Source organism: Triticum urartu, chromosome 2 (assembly GCF_003073215.2).
Source record: "Triticum urartu cultivar G1812 chromosome 2, Tu2.1, whole genome shotgun sequence".
Taxonomy (NCBI): domain Eukaryota; kingdom Viridiplantae; phylum Streptophyta; class Magnoliopsida; order Poales; family Poaceae; genus Triticum; species Triticum urartu.
Genome location: NC_053023.1, coordinates 606350058 through 606370300, shown reverse-complemented (window position 1 = coordinate 606370300; position 20243 = coordinate 606350058).

Genomic DNA, 20243 nt, shown 5'->3' with positions numbered 1-20243 from the left:
TTGGTATTCCTAGGTGAATCGAATATGGCGAATCATGGGCCTCTTGCAGAATCAACTTCCTGATCTCCTGATCATTTGGCACATATACGCGGTCCTCAAACCATAAAGTACCGTGCTCATCCTCACGAAATCCCTTGGCTTTTCCTTTGCTCATCCTTTCCTTTATTTCGGCGATCTCCTTGTCCGTCTTTTGCGCTTCTCTGATCTTATCCATCAAAGTGGACTGAATCTCCAAAGCTGCTACATAACCTCTCGGAACTATCTCTAAACATAGCTCACGAAGGTCTTCTGCTAACTCTCTGGGTAATCCTCCGGTCATGAGGGTATTGACATGACTCTTGCGGCTCAACGCATCGGCTACTACGTTAGCCTTTCCGGGATGATAGTGCAATTTCATATCATAATCTTTGATGAGTTCTAACCATCTCCTCTGCCTGAGATTCAACTCCTTCTGTGTGAAGATATACTTCAAACTCTTGTGATCCGTGTATAGCTCACAATGGTTTCCGATGAGAAAATGTCTCCATGACTTCAACGCATGCACTACGGTTACTAACTCCAAATCATGCGTAGCATAGTTTAACTCATGGGGTTTAAGCTGTCGTGAGGCATATGAAACAACTCTTCCCTCCTGCATAAGTACGGCTCCAAGTCCTCGACAAAAAGCGTCGCAATACACTTCATAATCCTTGCGTTGATCTGGTAGAATCAACACGGGTGATGTAACCAAGCGTCTCTTCAACTCCTGAAAACTAGCCTCACATTCCTCAGTCCAATTGAACTTGGTGTCCTTCTTTAACAACTCCGTCCTGGGCTTTCCAATCTTTGAGAAATTCTCGATGAACCTCCGGTAGTATCCTGCGAGTCCAAGAAAACTCCGGATCTCTCCAACTGTCGTGGGTGCTTCCCAATTTGTCACGGTGACAACTTTGTTGGGGTCTACTACTATTCCTTCTCCGGATATAACATGTCCAAAAAAATCCAACTTCCTTCAAACAAAACTCACACTTGTTGAACTTGGCGTATAACTGATGTTCCCTGAGCTTGCTAAGTACCAAATGCAAGTGTTCTTTATGTTCTTCTTCATTCTTCGAGTAAACCAGAATATCATCAATGAACACTACGACGAACTTATCCAAAAACTCCATAAACACCTTGTTCATCATGTTCATAAAGTAGGCAGGTGCGTTAGTCAGGCCAAATGACATAACGGTATACTCATATAGCCCATACCTTGTGGTAAAAGCTGTCTTAGGTATGTCCTGCTCTCGAATCTTCAACTGGTGATAACCTGATCACAGATCGATTTTGGAAAACACCTTAGCTCCTTGCAGCTGATCAAACAAATAATTGATCATCGGCAGTGGGTACTTGTTCTTGATCGTTACTTCATTTAATCCATGATAATCAACAACCATCCTTAACGATCCATCATTTTTCTCTACTAGAAGTACTGGTGATCCCCAAGGTGACGAGCTTGGGAGAATATATCCCTTCTCTAGTAACTCCTTAATCTGCTTCTTAATTTCCTCTAAATCTTGTGCAGGCATCCTGTACGGTCTCTTAGATATTGGCCCAGTGCCTGGCAAAAGCTCTATCAAAAACTCTATGTCTCTATCCGGTGGCATGCCTGGCAACTCTTCTGGAAATACATTTGGAAATACCTTCACCACTAGTACTTCCTCCTGTACTACTCCCGATAAGCAATTTACTTGAGTCCTATTCGGCACACGCCGGGGTACATACTTGATCCTTCTTCCTTCTGGGGTGGTGAGTAAAATCGTCTTACTGGCGCAATTGATGTTTCCTCCATACATCGATAGCCAATCCATACCCAGAATCACATCCAAACCTTGTGACTCCAAAATTATCAAGTCAGGAGGGAAAACATGCCTACCTATGGCCAATGACAACTGAAAACATCCATGGCTTGCCATATACTCTGCTCCGGGTGAGGTTACTAACATGGGTGTCTTAAGTACTCTAGTGGGCAGGTTATACTTATCCACAAATCCCCTTGATATGTATGAATGAGATGCACCAGTATCAAAAAGAACGACTGCAGTAAATGACTTAACCAAAAACTTACCAATTACTGCATCTGGCTGGGCTTCAATCTCCTCCATGTTAACGTGGTTCACTTGTCCCCTGTTGAAAGGGTTGGGCTTCTTCCCAGAGCTTCCATTGCCATTTCCATTTTTAACTTCAGGACATTCATTGGCATAATGTCCGGTCTTCTGACACTTGTAGCAAGTAAGGTGTGTCGTGGAATTGTCAGGGCAGATGTCCTTAGTGTCAGGACTTAGTCGCGAGGCCAACGCATCTATGTGGTAGCTTGAGAGGGGTTGAGCGGGACGAGAGACGCGATATTTTACCCAGGTTCGGCCCCTCACGGTGGAGGTAAAAGCCTACATCCTGCTTCATTGATATTGATGATGATGATCACGGTTACAAGAGTGCTCTATCTCGAGAACTATTGTCTAAACCTAACTTGTCCAACTTGTGGAACTTGTCAATCTTGTCCCTCTTGAGGAGCCTTGCCCCTCCTTATATATGTTGGAGGGGCGGGTTACATGTAGAGTCCTATTAGGATTAGGACTAGTCTATCTCTAATACAAACCGGATACAAGTCCAGGTCTTAGCTCCTTGTAAGATAATATTCCTCCTGCCTTTCCTCTTAAACCGGCCCACCATTAAACGTGAACCGGCCTTCTGGGTCTTGGGCCTTGTCATCTGTCTGTCCCGCACGCGGGATCACCAGTGAGTCATAATGACCAGGTGGGTTGCTTGTAAACCGCCAGGTCAGGGCGGGTCGCCAGTAACTCGCCAAGTGTCAGCAGGGTCTTCAGATAAACCGCCAAGTCCTGGCCGGGTTAACTTCCGGCCAGTTTACGCCGCGGGGTATATCCCCAACATTAGCCCCCAAGTTTAGCTTGGATTTATTCATGGTAAACTTATGCTGCAAAATAAACACAAGAACAAATTTGACAGGTTATGCTCCGGGTTAAGAATTTTTGTAAACCGGTACCTGATCATCCTTAAGTCCTTGTTATTTCCTCCTTCTGAGAAATCCGGGTCAACAAACCAGCTTCATAATCAATTTGCCTACCTTGGTTTGTCACCGAGAAATATCGTGAAGAATAACTCCTTTGACTCAGCTCCCAAAGCGCCGGTTTAAGAAACATGGGTCTGAAAATACTTATCTGATATTCAACCGGTTTGAAGATGTAAAACTTGCCGGTTTAATATTACCAAAATAGCCGGTTTATAAATATTGATGGCGCTGGGTCATAATTGTTGTCAACACCGGGTCATGTAATTGACCTTCCTGATTTGCTCAAAACTGATAAAATGAAGATGTTCCTCCTTTATATGCATAATACCTGTAGCCCCCAAGTCTTAAGAGGAGAACATAGTGATAACTTAAGACTTGCTCCAATAAGTGTTTCAACCTTGAAGAAATCCGATTTGTTCATCTCAATTATATAAACTGAATACTCCATATATGTAGCCCCCAAGTGCCGGGTTGTCATGCTTGCAGCAACCTGGGACTTGTAATTGCTTATAAAAACTTTAATCAATGTAGCCCCCAAGGGCCGGTTCAGTAAGATAATATTGAGCTGGGACTTTATATATACTTCATTGAAAATAACATCATATGATGTAACTCCCATCATGGGGCTTGAACCCACGTCCACAAGTTTAAGAGATTTTTGCTTTACCAACTGAGGAGTGGACCCTTCAATATAATGGATAAAAACTTGTGTACCTTGAATTGTTAACAGGAGCAATTGGTAGCCCCCAAGGGCCGGCTCATTATAATATGATGAGTCGGGTCTTCAATAAGACTAAAAATGACTTGGCATTAGCCCCCAAGTGTCATGATGCATGCTTGCAGCGACATGAGACTTGCATGTAATCTCGATTTGAATAATGTAGCCCCCAAGTGCCGGGTTGTAGACCTGCAGCGACTCGGGACTATTCCTTCCATTGTAGAATAAATCATATCCTTTGATAAAATAGTAGACATTGCGCTATAGCGACTTTGAAAACTCAATAATACCGGTTATTAATAACCATAAAAATCCAGCCATGTTGGCTATTCAAGATAATATAATCCGGTGAAAACCTTATTCATTCAATATCATAATGAAAATTCAGCCAAGTTTGGCTATTTGAATAATATAACCCAATGATTTATAAGCGCATAACTCCGATGGCGCAATCCAAATATATATACACTGGCGACTTATAGTCCAAAAACCAGGCCGGTTTAACAAACCTGTTTCTGCATACAACAAGTTTAAAGTGTCCTGGCGGTTTACCGCCGGACGGGTCATAATGCCCAACATATAACCCGGGTTTATAACCAAGGCTGCACTTAAGAATAATCAAATATGAAATATATCATACCTGTGACATTGAATCACATTGTTGGTTTTACCAACTTTTCATAGTAGAGGTGATAACCCCAATCTTGAGTACTGATAACTCCTTCCATATTGTGCCGGTTTAGGATAAAACCGTACCGGGTTGTGATAAACACCGGATTATCCATATATAATACTGGCGACTTATAGTCGAACCGGACCGGGTTAATAATCGCCGGATTATAATTGGTCATGTACTGAAAACTTGTAGATGAAGGTCAAGCCGGGTTAACGAACACCGGTTTACTCCATAATAAGATGGTAACATAAAATCAAACCGGGCAGATAGTCTCCGGATTAAGATTTGACCGTGTTCCGCCAATTTGACAGTTTGAACCGGCTTAAAACTTTGTCGGTTTAAAAAATGCAATAAAAAGAAAGAAATATCTTTCAAAGAAAAATGTGAAGCAAAGGCAATGACAAAACCGTTGCAAAAAGAAGCTTATTTGAGCTGATCAGATGGCGTTACCATGGTCGGACACGACCAAGCTCCCGATAGGTGTAGCTATGGTTCAAGTTAGCCAGGTCCCCAAATGAAACCGTGGCATTTATGCTGATCAAGTGGCATGGCAATGGTTCGGGTTCGACCAAGCCCCCAAGTGATTCTGTGGCCTTAGGCCGATCAAGAGGCATGACTAGTTCAGACGTGACCAAGTCCCCAAGTGATCTGGTGGCTCTCGCCCATCAAGAGGCATGGCTATGGTTCAGACGTGACCACAAGTCCCCAAGTGATGTTGTGGCTTTACGCCTATCAAAAGGTGTTGCTATGGTTCGGATATGACCAAGCCCCAAGTGATCAATAATATGATAAGCCAATAAGGCAGGATACCCATGCTTGAACCGCGCATCATGGCAGCAGGTCCTCTTTGGCAATTTTTAACTTTTTGCAAGAGATAAATTCTTCTTGAACCGGGATCTTGAACCGGATATTAAGAGCTTCAAAGCTTTGTGGGAGACATCTTTCCCTTGAACCGGATTTTAAACTGGAATCTTCATTTTCAGCCGGAAAATTTTCTGACGGCCTTTAAACTCGAACTTGCGAGAAGTTAATTCCTTTTTGAACCGGGCAATGTTAAACCGGATTTGAGCGCTTCAGAGCTTTGTGAGAGAACAGATTTCCCTTGAACCGGACTGTAAAGCGGATATTTGAGAGCTGCAGTCAGACTGACTTCCCTTGAGCCGGATTTTAAACCGGAATCCTTTCTGATGACCCGGATCTTCTTCATTGAGCCGGGATTTTGTAACTGTCATATACTTTCTAAACCGGAAATTTTCTGACGGCCTTTAAATTTTCATCAATATAACAGTAGCCTCCAGGACTGGGTTATCTTTCCCTCCATCGTCCTGGGGTTCTTAAACCGGCTGAAACTGGCAAGATTTTCTGAGTCATGTCATCGTAGCCCCCGATTCTCAAGGTGACTCGAGGAGTTGGCTTGAGATTCTCCAAATTTGACTGTGATATAAACCGGCATAAGTTGTATAGCATTGTTGTTGATAGCACGATATGAATCCACAGAAGGTTGAGGTGACTGCGGCGGGTTATAGATGATCCCGTATGAGCCGTGTCAGCAACTCGGCCAATGGTTCCTTCCAACTGGCGATTTGAAGTTAACCAAATTGTAGTGGCGGCGACTTGTGCGCCTACCCATCGAACCATCCAGTGCAGACGGCGGTTGATAATATATGATAATTTGCCTCCAATTTGTTGGAAGAGAAAACCGGGCTTCCCAAGTAGTGACCTGCTCATAATCAATAAACAGCTCATGCAGACAGATGTGGCCCGATGTGTTGATGTAGACCAGGCCGTAAGAGGCGGATGGTAAAGACGACCGCAACATCTGAGGCGGCACAAACAGATGAACCGGCCGTGGCGTTGTAAGCCGGTGCGGACAGGAAAGTTGTCCTCCTTGTTGTAAACCGGCGTGGTCGCGAGAGACGGCCACGGTGTTGTAAGCCGGCGTGGTCGCGAGAGACGGCCATGGCGTTGTAAGCCGGTGCGGGAGTCCGTTGAGTAACGATGACCACCTGTGCCAAAAGATGTTGGCATGTCTCCATCTCCGCGGCAAAATATCACTTTTTGTCATAAATAATTGCCCTGCATAAACAGTATTGCAGACCAAGGCAAAGATAAACTTGCTCTTTGACAAAAACGACATGTGCTAATAAAACAAATTTGGATGGATATCACCTGATTTGTTTGGACGACGGATGATCCGTTTACCGCGACAGAGGTGGCTCAGGCAGACCAGCGACTCAATATAGTTCCGGCGACTTAGGCTGACCGGCGACTTAATATAACCCTGTTCCATCAGTAAGCGGGCGCAGACGCGAGCGTGATGGTGCTGACGTACACTTCATAGGCACAACATGGCACCACCTTGCTGTACATAAAAATATACAGACCAAAGTAATTGTTCTTTGATGAAAACAATATGTTTAATAAAATAAACTTGGATGAACATCACCTGATTTGTTTTGGATGACCGACGATCCGTATATACCGTCCGTAGATAACCCGGTGATGCTCAGGTACCAGGCAAACATCAACTTGCCCGTTTAACAGGAAAGCATGTACTGCGAGAAATCCGCTATTTGTTTCCATTAGCTCCACTTAGCAATAATTAATACTTGTCCTCTTCATGTATCGCATGTGTAGTAGCAGTAGTAACCACTTATCTCTGTGACTGTGCATATAACAACTGAGGTGGCTGGGCCGGACTGCAGCTCGGGCAGGCGGGTGTTTCTCCGTCCACAACAGAGGCCAAGTATGAGGGCGACGGTGGATTGCAGTAATAGCAAGGTGGCCGAGCCGCGCTTGAGACGGAGGCGTTAAGCCAGGGCGGAAGCGGCCGCGCGGTCGAGTAGCTCGACATGGGCCACGGCGGCTCAATGCAGCGGGAGTGGAGGCCATGCAACGGTCCCTGGCAGGGCCGGATTTTCAAGCCACGAGGGCGTAGACCAGCAGAATGGCCGATGGAGGCAAAGGCACTGCGGCGGCTCGTCGGCGCAGGTACGTGGAAAATCATGGAGGGATGGCGCGGCGGTTGCAGCAGCTTGACGAAGGAGCACCGTGGAGGACGGGGACCCGGCGGCTCAAGGCTGCAGCCATGCACGGCAGAGGCAAGGGCCGCTCCGGCGAGGGCGGCTTAACACGGTGGCCCAATGGCATACTGAGGCGATGGCGATTCACCGGCGACCTGCTGGTGGTGGCTAGAAGGTGCGGCAGTTTGGCGATGCTCCGGCCGTGAGGCGCGGCGCAGGCGAAGACGGACTGGCGTCGCGAGGCGCGGGCGACAAGTGAGGCCGCCGCGGGGGCTCAACGCGGGATAGCAGCCCAAGGCAGAGGTAGGGTCGCGATGGCGACTTAGGCTCACCGGCGAAGGGTGGCTTGCAGCAGCAGACCCGGCGCGACCGGGGGGGCGGCTCAGAGGACCCTGACAAGCCCACACTGGAGGCAACTATACCAGCTTGCGGCAGGGGCAACTCAATGGAAACCGGATGGAGGGTCGACACGGTGGGCCGCAGTACGCCACATCGAACAGGCGAACAGCAGCCCAAGGCAGCCGGCCGGCGAGGCGCTGCTGATCTGGTAGCGGGTTGGAAAGGCGCGGCTGTGGAGACCCGCGGTCGTCGCTCAGGGTGCGGCAGTTTGAGGCACCGAGAGGCCGGCTAACGGGTTCAAACTAGCGACGGCAGAGCGCGGTGGTTCACCGAGGCGAGTCATAGCAGGAGACCGAGCTCTTGGACCATCTGTGTCCCGGTCGAGTCGGTCGCGGAACGAGTCTGGGTCGCGGTCGGTTACAACGACTCATGGCCGCATCAATGGGTGCTGGCGTCTTGCCTTGATGGCGGTTCAGAGCAGGTGTATTGCCTGGGTAACTCGGAAAGAGATCGTGGGCACAGATCGTGGGCACAGGTTGTAGAGGAATCCGGCCTTGATTGGCCCCATCCTGGGTCATGGAGGCGCACCAAATAGGACTCCACCGTGTGTTTGAAACGACCGCGATAATGAAGTCGGGAGGCGGCTGACTTGCCCACGGCGGCCTTAGTACAATCAATCCTGGCCAGCAAATCAAGTTGCAACCCTAATCTTCGCTGAACCTCGGACGGGTATTAGATCTGATTTCTCGCCTTCGCGATGATGTAAAATCCTTCCGCAATGATTCTTCTTCATTCGAAAAATTGCAAACTCCTCGATCCCTGAGAGAGATCCCTTCAAGAACTCAACACCATCATGCGCAGGCCCCACGGTGGGCGCCAACTGTCGTGGAATTGTCACGGCAGATGTCCTTAGTGTCAGGACTTAGTCGCGAGGCCAACGCATCTATGTGGTAGCTTGAGAGGGGTTGAGCGGGACGAGAGACGCGATATTTTACCCAGGTTTGGCCCCTCACGGTGGAGGTAAAAGCCTACATCCTGCTTCATTGATATTGATGATGATGATCACGGTTACAAGAGTGCTCTATCTCGAGAGCTATTGTCTAAACCTAACTTGTCCAACTTGTGGAACTTGTCAATCTTGTCCCTCTTGAGGAGCCTTGCCCCTCCTTATATATGTTGGAGGGGCGGGTTACATGTAGAGTCCTATTAGGATTAGGACTAGTCTATCTCTAATACAAACCGGATACAAGTCCAGGTCTTAGCTCCTTGTAAGATAATATTCCTCCTGCCTTTCCTCTTAAACCGGCCCACCATTAAATGTGAACCGGCCTTCTGGGTCTCGGGCCTTGTCATCTGTCTGTCCCGCACGCCGGATCACCAGTGAGTCATAATGACCAGGTGGGTTGCTTGTAAACCGCCAGGTCAGGGCGGGTCGCCAGTAACTCGCCAAGTGTCAGCGGGGTCTTTAGATAAACCACCAAGTCCTGGCCAGGTTAACTTCCGACCGGTTTACGCCGCGGGGTATATCCCCGACAACGTGGCTTAGATCCTTCTTGCTGGGTGTTACCGGGTTGGAACGGTTCTGTCGGCTACTTCCTCCATTACCATTGCCGTTCTTGGGGCCACTATGGTTGCGCGAACTTCCTCCATTATGAGTGTGGCCTCCATGGTTATGAACAAGTCCTCCCGAGTTCGGGGTGAAACGGGGTCTCTGCTTGGCTCCAGAATTATACTTCCCTTGTGCATACTTCCTCTTGCGGCTGTCAATCTGCTGCTGCTTCCCTTCAAGCATGAGAGCTCTATCTACCAACTCCTGGTAGTTATTGAAATTTGCTACCATCAACTGCATGCTTAGCTCATCATTCAGTCTCTCCAAAAACTTCCCCTTCTTAGTTGCATCTGTAGCAACGTCATCTGGGGCATAACGTGCTAACTTACTAAACTCATCCACGTACTGGCCAACAGTACGCCCTCCTTGGCGTAAGTTGCGAAACTCACGCTTCTTCATGGCCATAGCTCCTGCTGATACATGGGCGGTACGGAAAGCTTGCTGGAACTGATCCCATGTGACAGTGGCTATAGGATAGGTGACAGTGTAATTCTCCCACCATGAGGCTGCTAGTCCATCCAATTAGTGTGCGGCAAAACGGACCTTCTCAGCATTTGTGCATCCTGCAGTGGTTAACTCCCTTCCAATCCTGCGGAGCCAATCATCTGCAACTATCGGCTCGGTGCTACTGGAAAACACCGGCGGCTGCAACCTCGGAAAACAGGCTAAGTTGTCAACGGGTGGTGGTGGTGGTGGGTTGTTGTTGTATAAGTTGTCAACAGGTGGTGGTGGTGGTGCGACCAGACCTCAAACAGTCTGATCTCTATGTATAAGTGTCATCCCTAGATCGGTAATGCTGACACACACAGTACTTGAAGGATTTATAACAGAGTGGCAATCACACACTTATTACATCGAATGTCTCAAAAGAGAACTTATTACAATAAATATGTCTTAAGGCCATCTAATACGATAACAGCAGAAGGCTTGGAAGATAAAGTGAGTCCATCAAATCCAACGTCATCACTGAGTGAAAGACCACGACCTAAGGCTCCTTACTCATCGTCTGAAAAGTCTGCAACATGATACGTTGCAGCTCTTAAACGGGTCAGCACATAGAATATGCTGGCAAGGTAACACAAGAGAATAATGAACATAAATAAGCTATCACTATATTCATATATGGCTGGTGGAGGCTGTATGGTTGATATGATTTTGTGTAAAGCCAATTTTTCCCTACTGCAAAGGAATACATTTTATTTAACTATCATGGTAGTTGTTAAACATTGAGAAGGTTCACCCAACTCAATACCAATTAAAAGTAATCAACATTAAACCCAATCAAATTATAGTAAGAGTGATGAGATCCACATGATTATCCAAGAACTAGATACTCAAGATGTTCATAACCGGGGACACGGCTAACCATGATTAGTTTGTACACTCTGCAGAGGTTTGTGCACTTTTCCCCACAAGACTCGATCTCCTCCGTTGGAGTTCTCGCACTACATGGTGTTTCAGAATCGGATGACCGAGACACAGTCTTTCCGAAGAGGTCCCCTTAACCGATAGATAGGCCGGTACACCTACAATCCCCTACATCTGCTACCCCATCATGGAAAGGTTTCCCACAACTTACTCAACTATGCCAGAGCCCATAATGGCATGTGGCTGCACACGGAAGTTTCCAGTATGGATAATCTTATGATCCCTTTGAGTCTGGGTGGCGGTCCATAGGAGAATCACACGGTACCGCGGGATTTCCAAAAATACAGGCAATCACTGGGTTCCCCAGGTGCCTCAATCCACCCAGATGTGTATTTAAAGTTGCCACCTTAAGTTGAACCATTAAGTAAACAATCTCACATCTGTCATGAATACACTCAAAACCCAATCCACGTCTACTAGCATAGCATAGCAATATAAGCAACGTAGAAGTAACTCCCAGGGTTTGATAATAAACAGGTGAATAGGTACTACCTCATCTACTTCCCAAACCCCACAATTTAATTTAGATCCTAAGGTTGATCTAATGCAATAAAACTGGGTAGTAAGAGGTATGATCAAAGTGTTACTTGCCTTGCTGATGATCCGCGAAACCTAGAGACTCGATGTAGCACGCATCGCACTTCAGGTACTCTATCGCAATCAAACAAGCATACAATAAGAAATCAAGCAAAAGCACGGGTAAAACTCAAATAAGATATCTAACCATAAAGCTCAACTTAAGAACTCCGGTTTGCAAAAAGAATTAAACGAAGCAACAAAACTCAAACGGCGAGAGAAACAAGCTTCGTTTACTAATCTAGACTAAGGTCAAATTTTATAATAGCAAAAACTTGTTTAAGTTGGTTAAACGGAAAGAGGGTTTCGAGACGAAACTCTAGGCGCTTGAATCGCCTGATTCCGATAAACGGGCGAAAAGTTATACTAGAATGAAAATCGGATCAGGAATCATGATCGAAAATAATCGCGGAAAATCCGAGAAAAAGAAAAACTGATGAACAGGCTAACGAGCGAATGTTCATTATCTGTAACTAACGAGCAAAAACCATTCGTTAAAACGAACGTACGGACGAACGTCCGCTAATTGACTAAACTGGAAAAAATAAACCGATCTAAATAAATAAATAAAAACCGCGGATCTAAAAAACCCGTGTGGTTTTCCGAAGAAAACCGGCGGCGGCGGCGCTACCTCTGGCGAGGGGCGGCGGGTCGGCGGTGGCGGCTCCGGCGAGGCGGCGGTGTGGCGGCGCGGGGCGGCGGCGGGGGGGGGGGGGGGGGGGGGGGGGGGGGGGGGGGGGGGGGGCTGGCGGCTTAACGGGCTGCAGGGGTGCGGCTTATAAAGGCCGGCCCGAAGAGTCCTGGCCGAATACGGCCCTAAGTCGGTTCGATTTTAAAAAAAAATTAATGTCGACGTGCAGAAAAAGAAAGAATATAAATACTAAACGGACTCCAAAAAATCCGAAATAAATTTTCCCCGTCCTCTAAAAATAAGCCGGACAAGATGAACATTTATTTGGGCCTTAAATGCAATTTTTAAAAACACACTTTTTTCCTAATTCAAATAAAATAGCGACAAAACTCCGAATAAAAAACTTATTTGATTTTAATATTAAATCTCTGATATTTCTTTATTTTGAGGAAGTCATTTTATCCTCTCTCTTTTATTTTTATAAAAAAATATTTTAGAGAAAAATAATTAAAATCAAACAATCCTCTTTTCATAATTCGAGAAAACCTAAATATGAAAAATAATGAAATCCCCAACTCTCTCCGTAGGTCCTTGAGTTGCGTGGAATTTCTAGGATCAACCAAAATGCAATAAAACATGATATGCAATGATGATCTAATGTATATCATTCCAAATTGAAAATTTGGGATGTTACACTTATAACACAAGTTAGACACCTTATGGCGGTTTATGTCTATGGGCCCTAATCCGCCTTTGGGCCCTGGGCCTTTAGATCTCTTATAGTAAAGCGCCATGCTCCTTGTCTTCATGGGCTTCAATATGGATAACTCCTTATGGGTATAACTCGGCCCCTCCTAGGCGGTTTATACTCAGTGGTTATATCCCCAACACACGTGGTGGTCGCTACAGTGTCGCTACAGTAATTCCAACTAGGAGTTTTCTGTTGCCTTTTTTCAGTTTTTCACCTAAACTTCTTTTAGCTATATCTTTTAGTGTATAACTCCAAATTAGGTTATTCTTTTTCCTATGCACTCACGAAAACCAGCACTTTTTCACAGTACCAAAAGTTCACATGTTTGCACCTTTCAATTTTGATTTCGTTCAAATTCGAACTAAACCTTCTGGAGGCCATAACTCTCAAACCATTTGTCGGTTTTGAGCGTTTCTTTTTGCATTGTGATCTTACTGCTATTTAGCCGATGTGTACATGTTCTTATGCTGATGTTATTTTATTTCTAAAATGATTTCTTGCTGTTGGTTTTATTTTGGTTCTATTGGAAGTTTCGGTGATTGATTGCTGATTGTGTGAAACGGGTAGATTGTCCGGAGTGCGGCGCGAGCTATTGTCAGGAGTGTGACCTTTTGAACCAGAACCAAGGCAAGTTACATGTTGATCATACTTTAACTATTGTTTTATATGCATGTAGTTATATCACACTATGAATATATGCATGGATAGGAATACTATATTTTTTGGCTATGCTGTTGAGCTATCTTCCTATCATTGCAGATTGTGGTAGTTGTAGTTTGCTATGCTTTGTAGACAGGGGTGGTTCGTGTATTTCATTGAGCTTATGTGAGGATAGTATATATAACTAAATGAGTAGTAATTAAGGACATAATTCACCTCTGGGCGGAAGTGGTATTGCTTGGTGTTGAAGGCATCATGGGGTCTTGCACCTTTTCTAAGGCCATGCGCTCATGAGAGTGCACCCTAACTGGAATGTCGCCCAGGTTCAAAAAGATCAGACAGACTTAGTGACTAGTAGCTTCCATGTGCGGCCACTGGCTATATGGGCTCTGGTTTAGTTGATCAGTTGTTGGAACCCTTGCCCAGACAGTGTCGATGGATGTAGCATATATGGGTGGGATGTGGTCGTCAGGTGGTTAGGGGAACCTCTTCTGAAAGACTTGGTCTCAATCTTTAGATTGGGTCCAGTGGGTAAACCGTACTAAACTCTGGAGAGTATTAAAAACTAATCATGATTAGCCGAGTCCCCGGTTATGGACAAATTTGAGCCACTATGCCATTACAGTTGTTGGATGATCTTGACAGATGTGACACTTAATAAATTTGTTGGGCAACTTAAAAATGGGTAGGTTGGAATTGGAGCTGCAAATTAAACCTTGTGTATATAATTATGGTAATAAAAGAACTAAATTAAAATATAACTATTAGGTAGTTATGAGGAAAAAATCAGCTTTCTGCAAAAATAAACCCTCAAGCCTTCCTTTTGTTATACTATGCATATACATGTAGCTCTGCTATATTATTACTCCTGTGTAACTTGTCAATACATTTAAAGTATTGACCTATATGGCTGCAACGCTTATGTTGCAGGATATTCAGACGAAGAGTAAGGTACCATTAGGGTCACGAGTCTGCACTCAACATCGCCAGTGGGCTATGATGGGACTCATCGTTATTTTCTGCTACATTCCGCTGTTTGATTGAAATAAGCTAGCCAAGTGCTATGCAGATTGTTTTATTTTATACACTCTGGATCATACATAGTAATAAATGATGCACTTGCTATTCTGGTATTCATCTATACTGTGTGTGCTAGCGAGTTCGATCCAGGGACTAGCATGGTAAGCACAAAAACTCAAATCCTTCGAGGTTTGGTCGTTACAGTCGCTCGCCCTATCCTCCCCGCGACTTGGAGGGACACTACTAGGGAAAACCCTAGTAGTAGCGCGGGTTTAATGCCCACTAGTAGCGCGGGTTTAATGCCCACTAGTACCTAGCGCGGGCTGCCGCGCTACTAATAAGGCGCTACAGCTATTACTTAGCAGTAGCGCGTGCGACACACGCTACTGCTAAGACACATAGCGGCAGCACTTGTTCTCCCCTGCGCTGCTGCTAATCTAGCTAGTTGCAGAGTGTTTACTATCCATCGCTACTAGTATTTTTTTTCATTTTTTTATTTTTAGTGTATTTATACGCCATTATACAAATTTTGGTATAATATCAATTATGAGGTTTATATCATTATGTCCATAACAGTGTGTCAAATGAAGGTGGATTAGGTTCAAGTGGAGGCAATATGTGGTGCATGTCAAAAGTATACTACTAATCCAAACTTGATCTAGTTTGGATTAGTAGTACTTTCGATGTGCACCACATGTTGCCTCCACTTGAATCTAATCCACTGGCACAAGCTATTTAATTATCATCATAGTCATTACCACCAACAGTATTTATTTAATCACCATAGTCATAGTGTAGCACATCATCATCCGATCAAACTCATTCTAGCTAGCTAATCACCACCAACACTAGATGTGGTAGCTATCTAATCACCACCAACACTAGCTAATAATAATCGTCATAGTCATTACCATCAACACTAGCTATTTAATCATCATAGTCATAGTGTAGCACATCATCATCTTCAAACTCGTTTCTAGCTAGCTAATCACTCCTGCTGCTCTCTCTCTCGGGTAAAATAACATAAAACATGTGTAGCTCTCCTCCTTCATCAAGTTGGAGCATGCAGATGAACATGTCTCCTAATCGTGGGTTGCGCTTCTGATTGCTGCCCCCTGGTACTTCTCTGCACTCCTCCATCACAAATTTGATCCAGTCTTTCACTATTAAGCATTGCTCGCTATTAGAAATCTTGAATGCACTAAAGTGTATTGTAGGATATCTTGGCCGTAAGCTAACAATGCTCATGGTACCTTTAGTCTCAATTCCATGAGGCACGACATTCATCGAGAGTCTTTGTTGAAGAACATACTTAGCAATGAAGTTTAGCTTAAAAAATAATGTATGCAAAAGATGCACTGAGGACAAATAGTAAAAATCTTACCATCTTTCCTAAATAGATGTGACTGTAGTTCATTACAAACACTATTGGTCGCACGTTTTCAGTACTAACATTTCTAAGTGCAGGATGAAAATTTGTCTTGACAGTATCAAGATCCTCAAGCCATTAAACATAATGACTTAGCTCCTCGCAGTTTAGTTCAGCCCCGGGACAATAGTAGGTCATGTCTACCAAGCGCTGGACATGTTTGCTTGAACGGAAATAAGCTGATAATAGAAATTAGTTGTCAACTATTTTTGAATAAACAATATCAAAGACATAAATATGGTTGAGAAACTCACATAATGGTATAACTGGAGGCGTCTGTACATCGACCCAGATGTCAATATTACCTTCAATATCATCTTCCGGACGAATATCAAATGTGATAACCATATCAGACTCAAATGCATAAGTCTTGCATAGTGCTCGCCAAGTTTTGCATCCAAAATAGGTGTAGTCGTCTGCGTTGTATAATTTTGCATGGAAAATACAACCATGCTCGGTCTTCAAGTAAACTTTCTTTACCTCCATAGTACGACTAAAACATATCTTATCCAAAACTAAAACTCTTGCATGGCAGGGGATACGCTAGTAGAATAGTAAAAAGTTTAAATTATAAGTTAAAGCAAATGAAGCAGATGTCATGCTTAATTACGAAAAAAGACTTGTCATTGTGACTTACTGTATCCACTTCGAAGTTCACGTCCAGCTTGATGCTGAAACGCCTATCATCATCTAGGAAGATTCCGTCGCACAGGCCGCGCTCGTCTTCGCAGTATTTGCAAATACCGAAATCCTTTTCGTTGTCAGACATTTCCTATGTTCATAGTTGAAACATTAATTGAAAATCGATCGAAGACAACTACCAGGATACTCAAAATATCTTATAGGACTCATATTGACATGAGCATTCAATAAGCAAAACCAAATCGTAAAATAAATAAGTATTCAAATTAGCATGCATTCAATAAGAAAAAGTAAATCATCTCATGCATCCGTACATCGTCGAATATTATCATTAATACACCCTGAATAGTATCATACATATAACATTACTAATACAACTAAAATCCTAGCGCACAACGGGTATCGGCGCGGGCGGTGGACACCCAAAGAGAAGGAACTATCACAGGACCATAGCTCCAGTGAGATCCCTGGAGAACCTGCCATGTATTGGAGAACATGTGCTCCAACGCAAACAAGTAGCGACAGATGTGCGCGTCCTCCTCACTGACACGGTGACGCACCACCTCCGCGGGGTCCTCGAGCCTCTGGACTGTCACTGGCCCACGCGATCGCCATCAAAGAAGGTTCAGGTCAATGACAGGCTGGCTCCTCACCAACCTGCGCCCCCCGGTAGGTAGCGCCTCCCAGTACCACCACGGCGGAGCCCAGATCCATACATGGCCCATCTGGTGACGCAAGTGTCCTCCGCCGACTCGACGACGAGGATGCGGGATAGGCATCGTCGACGTCGATGCGGGAAAAATTGCTTTGACTAAAAGATAACAACAAATGTGACATGTTCAACTAGTTCTATTAATTCAACTAGTTCTTATGATTAAATCTAGTCAATTAATTCTATACCTGATAAAATAAATAATGACATAAAAAAGGCCTTATGCTTTGCAGGAATGTCGACTCCTTCCCGGTGCGGCAAATCCCGGGCACTCGATATGTCCTAGTTTGTAGCACAAGTCATGCCGAAATTCACGGAAAAATTCGGCATGACTTTTACTAAAAAAGTGGACAAATCGAGAACCTGAAATTTGCCAGAAAGGAAATGAATCAACATTCCGGCAAAACATAGGCCACTCGACTTCATTCCCTGGAAACAACAAAGCCACTTGGGCACAATCGAACCACTTCAATAATGGAATATGCAAATGAACATCAATGACATATATCATATAACAATAATCTTGTTTTTTGTTTACATAGCAACAATTAGTTTAACCAAGTTTTTGAAAGAAAAGCGATTCTGTTTTTTTGTTTTTTGAATGAAATTACTGTTTAGGCATTTTCATAATAATTTGCCCTAGCTAATTTCCTAAAAAATTGCTAATCATTTTTCCTAAATGCTAAAAAATGCTTACTACCCTAAATAAATCTAGGGTTCATATGAACACCTAGGGTTCATATGAACATCAACACAACATCAACACATATATGAATTGCCCTAGCAAAGAGAGAGGAGGGTAGGGGAGAGGAGAGGCAGAGCCTTACGGTGACTGCGGCGAGGGAGGGGCAGGCGGCGTCGAGGACGGGGTCGGGGTCGGGGGCGGAGTCGATGTCGGGGTCGGGGGCAGGGTCGACCTCGGGTCGGGGCGGCGTCAAGGGTGTGCGGCGGGCGGCGGCAGTGGTGAGGTTGAGGGCGGCGGCGGTGAGGTCGAGAGCGGCAGGGCGACGGCGGCGATGGAGCAGTTGGGGGAGAGGGGGAAGTGGAGGGGAAGGACTTAGCGAAATTTTGAACCCGCATGGCCGGGGGTTAAGTCAAACTAGCAGCAGCGCGTTTTGCCGGAACGCGCTATAGCTAAGTTAGCTATATCGTGTCAAGCGAAACGCGCTACAGCTATTCCTTTCTATTTTATAATATCAGTAGCGCTTTACCCTGAAAAATCGCTACTGCTAAGTCTAAGCATGTAAAAACTTCAAAAATATACATTGGTCATCATTGATCTTTTTGTGTAGAATCTAAATAGTCAACATGAATCCTCACAGTACCTGTATAGGCACAGGTGAAGATTCATATTGTAGCCACAAATCCTACACATATAGTTCAATGAAGACCAAGTGCTCGAGATAGTTTGAGAAGTAACATATTTAAGGTGGTAAACACCTTGTTCGATTAGCAGTATGAGGCTAAACTTAATTAGGTACAATACTTAGCAGTAGCGTGTTTTGAAGAAAAACGTTGCTACTAAGTATTTTAGCAGTAGCGCGTCCTCGGAAGGGCGCTACTACTATATCTAGTCTGGAGCAATTATAGTAGTACCGCTTGTTTCACCTAGACCGCTACTGCTACAGTGCTATTAGTAGCGTGGTTTTCTAAAGCTCGCTAATGCTAATTGGCAGTAGCGTCTGTTTTTAGACCGCACTGAGGTTAAGATTTTGTGTATAAGGTTTTTCTTAATAGTGGAAGGGAAACTTTCCATCTTCCGCGCCACCTGCCGGCGTCGTCGCCGTCGCAATTCCGTCTGTCCCGCGCTGTCTCGCCTCGCTGCTATCTCCGATCCCTGCCATGGAGCTATGGCATGCCTCGGCCGGTGTTTCCCAACCGCCCGCGACCCAATCAACGCCTTCTCGTCCACATCGCCGTCGCGGTCTTGGTGCCCGCCATTGCGCCTCTTCCTTCGTCCGTTGGCGGGAAACAGAAGCAGGGGGCAGCCACGTCGTGCATGGAGCCATGGTCGTCGCGGTACCACCACCGCCGCCCCGTCCCCCTGTCCCTCCCGCGGCCGCCTTCTTCATCCACTCAGGCGGCCTTACAAAGACACAGGCGAATGGCCCCCAGAAGAATGCGATGGCTGCGTGAGGCCGGGCCCCTCCTCTACACCCTTCGCCGGTCAATGTGTTGGTCGATCCCATCGATTCCACTAGTGCCTTCAACGTGCTTGATGAAATGCCGGGAGGTAAAAATTCTTTTTGCTCTTGTCCACTTGAATTGAAATTTGCAACGGATTCTTAGTGTTTTGGCCGTCCGATTTGTAGCTACCCTATTGATCGAACATATACCGAGTTGTTGGAGAAGAACGTGGTGGATTTAAGTGCGCCACTTGATGATCATGAATCGAGAATGCATCCGCAAGCCGAGCCAAATCCGGAGATGGAGGAAAGGGATGACGACGAGCTTGACGAGAGCGTATGATTTTGTGTGGCATGCTTATTTTTTATGAATTTCATGCATCAATTTAATTCACAGATCATCATGTTAATACTTGTCGCAAAAAAATTGTCATACCATGAGGGCTCCGGCGAAAAACGGATACTATAAATCTATACCACAAAAATATTGAAGTATGGATTTATAGTATCTATTTCGTTGGAGCACCCACGGTACCGTAAATACTTTTGCAGGCCGACTGTATAAGCTTTTTGTGGGTGGAATATGGCTACTTTGCTAGAGTTGTTCCTAGGATCCCATGAGGGTTAACTGTCCATGAGAATTAACCGCTGGCTCGCAAAGCCGAAAAAGGAAATGCAGATGCTCACAAGCTAGCTAGAGAGTGTCCCTCTGAAATAGCTATTGGAATTGGAACAATGATCATTAATATGCAATAAAATAAGAGGGTTTCCCTCATACCTGGCCAAACGGGCCGGCCCGGCACGGCCCGGCCCGGCCCATCGTAATCATGCCTGGCCCGGCACGGCCC